Genomic DNA, 11,279 nt, shown 5'->3' with positions numbered 1-11,279 from the left:
GTCAGGTTCTATGAAATAGGCCTTCAGAATCAACAGAGCAGGCTCCCGTGTATGGAACGCCGATTGTGCCAAAACGTCTGAATTCTCGTTCGTGTACAGACGTTACATTTTAACGTACACAGACGTTTTTAACGTCTGTACACGTTTTGACGTCTGTACACGGCCGTTTTTAACGTCTGTACACGTTTAAAATTGGGTGCTACCACTTCATTTGTTTCTGAGGGGAAACCAGATAACGATCATTGCAAGAGAGAAAACCTGTCCACACTCAACCAATCTTGATTGAATTAAGGTTAAGAAATAGGCTAATATAAATTGGCAGTGACATTATCAACAACTGTAGGCCATTTTGTAAGCTACTGAAAAAATAATTACGTTTGTATACTATATCATATTCACATTTCGAAAAAGGTATACATTTAAGTTTGTTAAAATTCCCACTAGATGGCAGTGTGAGTGCACAAATAGTAAGGGCAGAGCCTCTGGTCAATGTGATGGGTATACCCAAGGATAATTTGTGGCGCAACAGCAAGCAAAATAACATTACAATAAAACAGGTTGGGAATACACAGGGTTGAAGACAGCTGGACAGTACACAGAGTAGCCGTATTCAAGAAATAAAACACGTAATACCCATGGCAATATACAAGTAATATCCAACACAGGGAATGTACAAAATACTTTTAATGTAATTGAGAGTAAATGAAAATGTACAGGGTCTGTTTTTTTCCCCCAGGATAGGGATGGGAACCTATCAGTAGTAGTGGTTCCCAACCCTGGTCCTCAGGGCATCCCTGTCCTGCATGTTTGAGATGTTTCCCTGCTCCAACACACCTGATTCAAATGAATGGTTATCAGCAGGCTTCTGCAGAGATGGATAACGACCCATTCATTTGAATCAGGTGTGTTGGAGCAGGGAAACATCTCAAACATGCAGGACAGGTCTATAGAGGATAGAGACCTGTGTTATGCTGGATACACACAAAAATATATTTTTAATCTTTTAAGATTTTTAAAATGTGAGACCACAAACATGAGGACAAGAAAATCCTAAATTTAACCTTTTTGATCCTATAGTGTGTGGTGTTTGTCCTCGGGGTTCCCCTCACACATCATGATTTCGGAGCGGCTCCGACGTTTTTCCGAGCAAATTCGGCCACTTTTAACACACCTCACTTCAAGGGAAAATCTGATAAAATAATCTGTAGATAATCGGGACATAAACTAGAATTGTCGGGACATTACCTAGGATTGTCGGAAGGGGGAAATCGGCCCAAAATCAGCCCGATTATCTTGTGGTGTGTACCCAGCATTAGTCAGAGCATGTTTGAACGGAGTTGTAAATTATTGGAGCAAGGAACAGAGTGCCATTAATTAAACCTGAGCAAGGAGCGCACATTATTAATGGCCCAGTTTCCCAGACATGGATTAAACCTGTAGTCCTAGTCCAAAAGTAAGAGAAAAATGCCTAGGCTTAATCCATGTCTGGGAAACTGGGCCATATCGGCTGTAAGAACAAATACAGTATGTAACAAATGTGATCAGATTTAATCTCCATGCCGCTATGTTGCATTGCCTGAGCAGCTCATCTCCTTGCATGCTTTGCACTTGGAGTCATTATAGGCTATGGTTGCATTCATCCCTGTTCCCCAGTCGAGGTGCATCATTTTCGTAAAATTAATGATACTGAATAGTTTGCCATGAAATGCTTGTCTTGTTGACTAGAAAAACAAATTGTAGGCTTATGTGTAGGCTACAGAGTCACATATATTTATGCATAAAGTTCATAAACACGTTCATAAACACGTTGTTTATGAAATGTCTAAAGTTGGCCAATTTAGATTATGTAGGCATACCTTAATATTCTAACCCAAGGGGGTTAGTATATTATGCAGTGTACATAATGCACTGTATATTTAAACATCAGTTCTCTGCTTTTTTTTTTTTTTACTGTCGGAGGCCGAACACACCACAAAACAAGGCTACAGTAAAATATATTGACTTGACTAGGAATTAATTAGCCGACGCACTATAGAGGCTTAATTATTATTATTATTATGATTATAACATGTATTACATATTTCCAGTACAGCCAGAGCTCGCCTTTCTCTACCCAGAAGATGGACTGGCCAGGTTCCCAAAGGCAAACACGTGCGCGCTGGTGCTATACTTACCTGTGGGCCAGACTTATGACAACTTTAAAAGGTGTAGCTTGGAATAGGTTAGAATAGGTTCTGCGGATCAGTTTGGGGAGGGCTAAATGTAGTCATAAATTAATTTTATTTTACATGAACACGTGTTTTGTTCTGTTTAAATGTATGGATTTCAAAGGCGTGATACTCATCTTAGAATTTGTTATGTATGTGATCTGCTGATCCGTTGGGAGGGCTGAATATTGTTCGTCCTACATGCATCCTATTTTCAGTTACATAATGCAAAAACATTAAACACACAAAATTGTATTTGGTCTGCTCATCTTTATTACATTGACGTGATTGAGACTGCTTACTCATTCCAAGGCCTATTGACAATGTGATTACAACAGTTAAATTATGTGTGTGCACTGTATTTAAGACAGGACATTGAGGACCTGATCAGTTCCCAAACTGTCTCTATCTCCACCCAAATGATTTGTGTGTTGCCTGAGGTGTTCCAACTGTTCGTCACGTGGTTGAAATTGGTTTAGGGGAACCACAACTCTTTGTAGCCAGTCAAAGGCAAGTGCAGCCGCCCCCTGGAACTGGCTGCTCCAAATATACCTTGGATACCAGTGTGATGTTGCAACTGTTGTGTCAGACAGCCTTGCACAAAAATTTGATATGGTGACATGTATCTGGCAGTCCTCAGGTCACGTTTTATACGAGGCAGGTAAACGAAGTGAAGAGCCCAAAGATGCCTTTCGTTGTTGGCAATAATGATTCCTTCATTTTCTATATAGATATGTAAACAAGGAGTGGTAGAAATCCGTTTCAAGTCTTATTGTCAGGTACACAGTACACGTCAGACTGGGCACTGACATTTTTGGGACAAGACAATGCAAAGCAACCTGGCATAACATAATAAGTACTTAGATTACATCTATGATAAGACAAAAGAAAAATGATAATAAATTATAAACCTCAATATACAAAATAGTATACAATATTTTAGACCTCTAATACAGATAATGACCTATACTAACCTTAGACCTATACTAACCTAAGACAAGTGGGGTACAGTTAGTGTAATATTGCTGATAGTGCAACCAGTAGCTGAAAGTGACAGTGTGTAAAGTGACTAGTGAGAAATGCATCAATGTAAGGTGGCTAGCGAGAAAAGTCCATGTAAATGTTCATTCAGAAGCCTGCTGGCCCTTGGATAGAAACTGTTGTTCAGATGGCAGCGGGGTAGAGACTGAAAGATGGGTGGTAGCAGTCTTTTAGAATCCTGCCAGCTTTCCTGAGGCATCGTGTGTGGTAGGTTTCCTGTAGGGCTGGGAACTTCCTGTCGATGATAAACTCAACAGACCTGACCACACTACGTAGGACCTTGCGTTTTTTTTGTCACGCCTCTCCAGACATCGCCCCACAGTCTTTCAATGCATTGATTATGAGTGCTCATCCCTCTTAAAGCACTCCCTCGGGTTGATCCTCGGAAGACATCCATGAAGAGACAAATGGCGTTGTTTTCCCCTCCATAGTCATATCTGACTCTGGATGTTACACCAAACTGGGCGACTGCTTCCGAAAACAGGTCCATTAAAATGTCACTTCTGTTGTTGTTAGAAGCCTTCAGGAAAACCACCAGTCGGCTGAAGCCATCGATTCCTCCATGGATTACAATCCTCCACCTAAGAGGTGAAGGAAGGGAAAATAAAAGATTTCACTTGCACATCTTATTTTATAAATAACAAAAAATATATAAATGGCTTGAATGCAGCTAAAATGATTTGTATACATTTCTGTGCAACATGTTGGGCGTTTAATAGAAAGAAAAGTCCTAACCTCTTATAACCTCTATCTAGTATATAAGAAACTGAATTGGCCCACCTTTTAGGTCATTTAGTATACTTTAAAGTACACTTATAGTGTATTTGAAGTTTACTTTTGAATACTGTAAAGTAGCCTGTGTAGTGCACTTTTAGTTTATGAAGTATACTTCCTAAAGTTCTTCAAAGTATACCTTTGAATACTTTCAAGTGCACTTACAATTAATGTAAGTACTTCAGGAAGTAAACTTAATACATTTCCATTTACTATGATTTACTATAATATTTATATGTTTAGGGGCCCCTCCAATGATCTTGCATTACTTGCATCACTTGACAAGAACGGGGGCTCTCGCCAAGTGACACTTATTATAAACTGAAAGAAGCTAATTCCTGTGTATGGTCTCATGTTGCGTGAATACAGCTCTTCTTATCAAACGTAACAGTCATTTAACTCATGGTTACAATGGTAAACCAGCACAACAATGACAATTACCATGCAACAAAACACTACATTCTAAGCAGACACAATAAAAAAACGAAATTCATGAAGTTACATTTGTATTTCGAACAAACGGCAAATTTATCAGCAAATTCTAACACTATTTACCGCCTTGCATCATGGGAATTGACCAGCCAATGAGCCACGCTATCTTCATTTTTTCACGTTGTTATTTCGTTCTTCAGTCAGTTTGACAGTATAACCTTCAAATGCATAATGCAACCCTTCTGTCTGCTTCTTTCTCAAATAGTTTTTTCCCCCCATTAATACTCCAATTGATAATTATTAGTATCGTATAAGAGTATAGGGCTTCAGCAAAACCAAAAGATTTAATCTACCCATTTACTGAAGCTAGTTGGTCCAAGTTTGTTCAGAGTCCATTGCAATTGCAAAATTTTGACAGCAAGGAAAGCATTCTTGCAGAAAAAGCAGTGGAAAGATTCAACTTAAAAGGTGACATGACATGAAAACTTCACTTTAGGAGGTTATTTAACATTAATATGAGTTCCCCTAGCCTGCCTTTGGTCCCCCAGTGGCTAGAATTTTCGATAGGTGTAAACCAAGCCCTGGGTGTTCTTCTCCGCCTTTGAGAAAATGAAGTCTCAATTGCTCTGTTTGAAAATCTCCTCCCTGTGACGTCACAAGGAGGAAGGTTACCTCCCCTCTCTCTGCTTTGCCCACCCAGAGAATCTGGCCCGCCCATAAGAAACTGAGCTACGACCGTGCAAGTGTTTTTATCCTCGAGAGACATCATGGCTTGCAAACGAACAAAGCATTACATTTTCTCAGTTTGGATGTACAAAGGAAAAGAAATCTTTTTACAGTTCCTTCATCCAAGCCTCTGAAGACCCAGTGTCTTAATTTTATTTTCTCTGGAAATGCGCCTACACAACTTCTGTTGTAGGCGCATTTGTTTTGTATGTCTGCGCCAAACACTTCAGCCATGACTGTTTCCTCAACTTAAGCTAATACAAAACTGGTGTAACGCATCACAGGAGACAGGAGTAGACCCAAGCGCAGAGCGCAGATTTATTTAGCAAAGGTACAAAAGGGAGTAGGCTAGTCGTATCCAGTATTCAGGCAGGAGGTCAAAATCCAAAAGCAGGTAGAGAAGCGAAGGTACCGACAAGGATCAGACAGGAGGGAACGAGGTCTGGAACAAACAAGGATTGTCAACAAGAGGCCAAACAGGAAATCAGATCAACGCTCAGAATGTGACGGTAAACTACACACGTCTTCACAAGGAACACAAGGGAGTATAAAACCATTGGCGAGAGCCTCCTCCACAGGTTTCCATGGCCTGGGATTCTGGCAACGATAATGGATAAATCCTACCTCTGGGTGGAGTAGCTCCAGACACCAAATCTATGGCACAGTCCCACGGTCTGTGTGGTGGCAGGCAGGTGGCACTCTTCTTGCTGAAGACCGCTGCGAGGTCTAGATAGGCCGAGGGTACATCTGGTATGACAGAGACTGAAGGGCTCTCGATGCTGGTTGCTCTGATGGGTTTAGCAAGACACTGGGAAACACATTTGCTACCCCAACGGAGCAGTTCATTAGTGGACCAGGAAATCTGTGGTTCATGATAAGCGAGCCATGGCATACCTAAAATAACATTGTTCGTTGTGTGGTCTATGACTAACAGAGACAACAAGAGTGAAGAGCACCCACAACCAGAGTTACCGGGACTGTAGCCTGAGTAATGAAGCCAGAACCAAGGGGCTGGTTGTCAATGGATGTAATCAGTAGTGGAGGAGAACAGGGTGACGTAGACAGTTGAAGTTGTTGAACCAGGCATTTACTTATGAAGTTTCCTGCAGACCCAGAGTCTATCAAGGCTGAAACGGTTGCGTGACTCACACTCCCATAGACAATGACAGGTAAAAGGCATTGGTGCTGAGTAATGTTAGGACAGAGTAGCGTACTCACACGTAGCGGCTGTTCTGATCCAGTCAGCCGAAGTGGGCAGGTATTCCGAAAGTGTCCCGCTTTACCACAGTAAAAACACAAACGCTCTACCCTACGCTGTTCACGCTCCTCAAGAGATAATCGGGTCCCCCCGAGTTGCATAGGTTCTTCCTCCGAAACTGGGCCCGAAGGAGAGAGGGGATGTGGAGAGACCCTGGGACGATAGACATTGCTGCACCTGAAACTCTTTTCCAGCTGCCGCTCTCTCATGCGGCGGTCCAGTTGAGCAGCCAGGTCGATGAGGCCCTCAAGGGTAGTACCCCAGTCCCTATTTACCAACTCATCCTTGATGATATCGTTGAGGCCGTGATAGAAGGTTGTCATCAGAGCGGAATTTTCCCACCTACTCTCTGCAGCCAGGGTCCTGAAATCTATAGCAAACTCGGAAACGGACTGTTGTCCCTGGCGTAGATTTAGGAGGCGTTTAGCAGCTTCCTGCATGTTAGTGGGATGATCAAACACACGTTTTAACTGTTGCATGAACATCTCACTGTCTGAACAAACAGGGTTCTGTTGATCCCACACTGCCGTGGCCCACTCCAAGGCTCTTCCTGTGAGTCTAGATATAAGAAAAGCCACTTAGCGCGACCAGAGGCAAACTGTGTAGGTTGCAGTTCAAAAACCAAAGAGCACTGGGTTAGAAAACCTCTGCAAGATTCAGGGCTGCCATCATATCGCTGGGGTGGAGCTAGATGGAGTGCAGAGTGCTGAGCTGAGGGGGGGGGCTTCGGCACCAGAAACCCCGGCTGTAACAGCAGGGGCAGGTTCCTGAGCAGAAAGGCTCATCACATGGTGTTTTAAATCCTGGAAGACTCCTGCTAAATTGTTGAGGGATTCCCCAACTTGGCCGAGTCTGTGACCTTGCTCCGTTTGTACAGCAGCAAGGTGTTCAATGACCTGTTGCATACTGGGGGCTCCTACTGTATGCTGATCCGGCTCGGGCATCCTCAAACGCTGAGGGAGGCTCGTGACAAACTCCGCTGGGTCTTGTTGAGGCGAAGTCTTCTGTAACGCATCACAGGAGACAGGAGTAGACCCAAGCGCAGAGCGCAGATTTATTTAGCAAAGGTACAAAAGGGAGTAGGCTAGTCGTATCCAGTATTCAGGTAGGAGGTCAAAATCCAGAAGCAGGTAGAGAAGCAAAGGTACCAACAAGGATCAGACAGGAGGGAACGAGGTCTGGAACAAACAAGGATTGTCAACAAGAGGCCAAACAGGAAATCAGATCAACGCTCAGAATGTGACGGTAAACTACACACGTCTTCGCAAGGAACACAAGGGAATCAGGGGTATATATACAGACCAGCTTGATGGGTAACCAGACACAGGTGTGTAGGGATAAGTGGACAACTCTATCCAAGGAGTGGGCGTGCACAACAGATAGGCAGAAACAGAATGGAACAAACCAACTAGACAGTAAACAGGGGGGGAATTTGGGGTCCACATTTGAAGGCCTCAGTACTCAGGGGAAGAGGAGCGTTGGATCGTGACAACTGGCCTTGCTGAAATTAAATTCTGGATCAGTACTAACTCTCCTTCGTCCAGCTACTAACCTCGGACAAGTAAGTTAACTAACGCTATATCATTTTGTAGCTTTACTGTATATGGTTACCTAGCTTGCTACCCTTAGAATGTGGCTGTAACATTAGCTCTGCAGCTAACAGCTGAGTTGCTGTCGCTAATGGAAAGGTAGATAGCATCAAGTATGTGTGTGAATACACATGCTATAACGTGAGTGTTGTACACTTCTTTGTTATTTGGATAACCGTTCTGCTGTTGGTGTTATGGCGCGCGCGATATCCGCCTTTCCCCTCATTGAAATGACTGAGTGTGTACCTCTGCAAACCAGGGTTATCAGATGAGAATGGGCAAATTCGAGGCATCTTACAGCAACGGGGCTACAGCCATTGCAATACATCCATTGTAAACATTAGCGCATGGTGCCTCCCCTCCGCTCCTCATTAGCATTTAAAGCTACAGACACCAAAACAGCGCGTTCTGAGGAAAGCTCCTTGTGGGACTGCTAGTAGTGGCTGTAATTCTGCACCAAGGCTGAATTTCGGGAAAGAGACTTCTGATACAGTATTAGGGGACCACTAAGGCCAATATAAAAGCATCCAAAAACAGCATGTCATGTCACCTTTAAATTCAGCACCTCAGAATATGCGTAATGTTGGATTTCACAAGGGTGCTACAGTAACTTCACAGACACAACAAATATAGCTAAAGCACGTAACAGGAGTGAAAATGCTTTGTTTTGCAAACACTGCCTGTGATCAAGTCATAGAGCAAACAGCCAACAAAGACTCCAAAACTAAAGTTGGACTGACTGGATTCTCCCTAAACAAAAATGCAGTGCATAGATGCACCTCATCACTCCAACACAGTGAACTGCATGAATCATGAAAAGATGAAAAGGATATTCAAAACATCATGTCAACAATCAAATGTATGATCAACACATTTGACCAGACATTGGAGGGAGAAAGTCACATAACATCATGAAAACTAGCTTCAGATGCTGTTGTCAGTGACCTTTTTGAGGCTGAAGAGAGAGGAGGCATTGCCTTTGTAGAGTCTGTACAATAAAGGCTAGAGTGAAGAGATTAAAAAACATAATCTTTAGATGTTTAAGGACAGAGCAAGAAAGACAATGACGAAGGTTAAAGGCCGGGAAATAACTTTTAGAGCAAGCCGAGACCCATCGCTTGTTTGATTATGTTGACACAGCTCAGTCTCCCATCTTCAGCCAGCTCAGTCTACTATCTCCAGTCAGCTCAGGATCCCTTCACCAGCCAGCTCAGTCTACCATCTCCAGTCAGCTCAGGATCCCTTCACCAGCCAGCTCAGTCTACCATCTCCAGCTCCCCCCCAGTCTCAAGCAGAGAAGACAGTTGATCAAAACCAAACCTTAAAGATCCTGTAAAGCAAATTCCATGATTTGCTTCTCAGTACATTATATACGTGTGAATTGAGTGCAAAGCGCAAAAACTTTGTCGCACTGAAATGTGGAGTTAGACCGTAGAACAGTTTCTCTTCGGTTTTCAGATCAGGTTTTAATGGGCGGAGCCAAACAATTACCTATCTACGTCATTTTGACCCATCTATGTCAGATCACTGAATGGCTCCTCCTGCTGTACTGTTATTGTAGCCTACATCAGCTAGCTAGCCAGCTTCAGGATGTCTCCCTCCACCCGCAACTGCATCTTCCCTGGATGCAAGAACTTCAGCTGCGCTGCAACGCTATTTAATTTCCCTATTGATGAGGAAAGGAAAAATAGGTGGATTGATTTTGTGAAGAGCCACGCTGATGGAAAGCTTCGGATAAACTCCAACAGCCGCCTCTGCAGTGACCATTTCACGGCGGATAGTTTTAACATGGACCAGAGACAGACGGGGTTCAGGGACACACGGCTTCTCTTGCAGCGCGGAGCCGTACCGAGCATCGCCCCGGCCGTTCCTCCTCCGGTTGCACCTGGACCATCCACCGCCGCTAGCAGTTCATCACTCAGTTCTGTGTTCTTGTTATAATTATACTAGATAACTTTTCCAGAGGTATCTCTGCTATGAGTTAGTGCAAACCGCTAACTTGATATTAGACTACTCGGTGTAGAATGATGGTATTTTGGTGAAATGGTAGCTAATGTGCTAGAAATAGTTGGAGAGCTCAATGTCTGCTGTCTCCTGTGTCCATTTTTACTCCTGTGTTACAGCTCAGGGGAACAAGCTTCATTTATATGCATCTGTATGTTTCACTCATTGAACAAATAAATTCAAATTTTATACCGTTTTGTTCGGCTTGACGTAGCGTCCATTATCTGGGTCGTAGGTACTTGAGAGAGGCGGCGCCTTCCAGCGAGGGGGCCGAGCTTCGGCTCCTTCAGGCGACACGCCCCCCCAGTCTCAAGCAGAGAAGACTGCTGATTTTCTCACGATTTCAAAGCCTAATTTAACATACTTGTCTGTGTTTTTTTTCCATTCGAATTTGGATGGGTAGTTAATAACACATTCTTCTGTGGTGTGGTGAACTTGAAACTCGTTTTCAATTCCACTTTACAGGATCTTTAAATAAAAATATTGAAAAGTTTACAGGTCCTCAAAGTTTTCACAGATTTTTGCTTCTTTGAGAATCTTATTGAAACAAAATAATGCTCAATTTCTTTCTTAAACTAAATAAAACAAGGCTTTTTATGAAAACCTACATTTGTGAATATAGAACTTTGCCATTAATATAATAAAATGTATCAAATAAACCTGATAACCATTGTCTCTACAGTCCTCTAAAAGACCGAATACTAAGTGTTTCCACATCAAAAGAAATTGGTCATCAATATTTACTGTAATAAAATCACGAACATTCTGCCAAAATGTTTTCCCAAACGGGCAGTGCCAAAACAAATGAACCAGTTTCAGGGTGACTGTCACAAAAGGTACAACTATAATCAATGTCAATTTTAAATTTAAGAAAATAATGTTTCACTGGGTAAATCCTGTGTATAATTTTAAAAGATACCTCCTTAACTTTGTTCGTAATTAAATACTGATTAGGTATAAGCCAAACCTTTTTCCAAATAATATTGTCTGTTAAATGTTCTCAGTACGAATAAATATAAGGCAAAGATACAGAGTCCCTTTTAAGTAACTCTCTTATGGATTTATTACGTGAGTTAAAAGAGAAACAAATATTACCTACATAAGAGTTTACTATAGTAGATGGGGACCAGTGTTGAATGTCTATTCTTTTCCCCTGTCTAAACAGCATACACACTTTTGAAGATATTGCACCAAAAACTCTAGCATAGTCCCCTGGTGTTACAGGAATCGTATAATGTGCCAGAAACT

The 11,279-nt window shown here is 42.4% G+C and overlaps 1 protein-coding gene across 1 annotated transcript in view; it reads left to right on the top strand.

Annotated features, from left to right (window-relative positions):
* The first annotated feature begins 366 nt into the window (after nt 1–366).
* Nucleotides 367–11,279, top strand: part of tpra1 (transmembrane protein, adipocyte asscociated 1) — a 208,945-nt gene continuing 198,032 nt past the window's right edge. Inside the window, exon 1 of the mRNA XM_062456474.1 lies at nt 367–378. The gene's annotated coding sequence lies outside the window, so the exon portion shown is untranslated. The remainder of the gene's footprint in view (nt 379–11,279) is intronic.

Source organism: Osmerus eperlanus, chromosome 1 (genome assembly GCF_963692335.1).
Source record: "Osmerus eperlanus chromosome 1, fOsmEpe2.1, whole genome shotgun sequence".
Taxonomy (NCBI): domain Eukaryota; kingdom Metazoa; phylum Chordata; class Actinopteri; order Osmeriformes; family Osmeridae; genus Osmerus; species Osmerus eperlanus.
The sequence above is the reverse complement of the archived record's forward strand: the minus strand, read 5'-3'. Positions and strand labels throughout refer to the sequence as shown.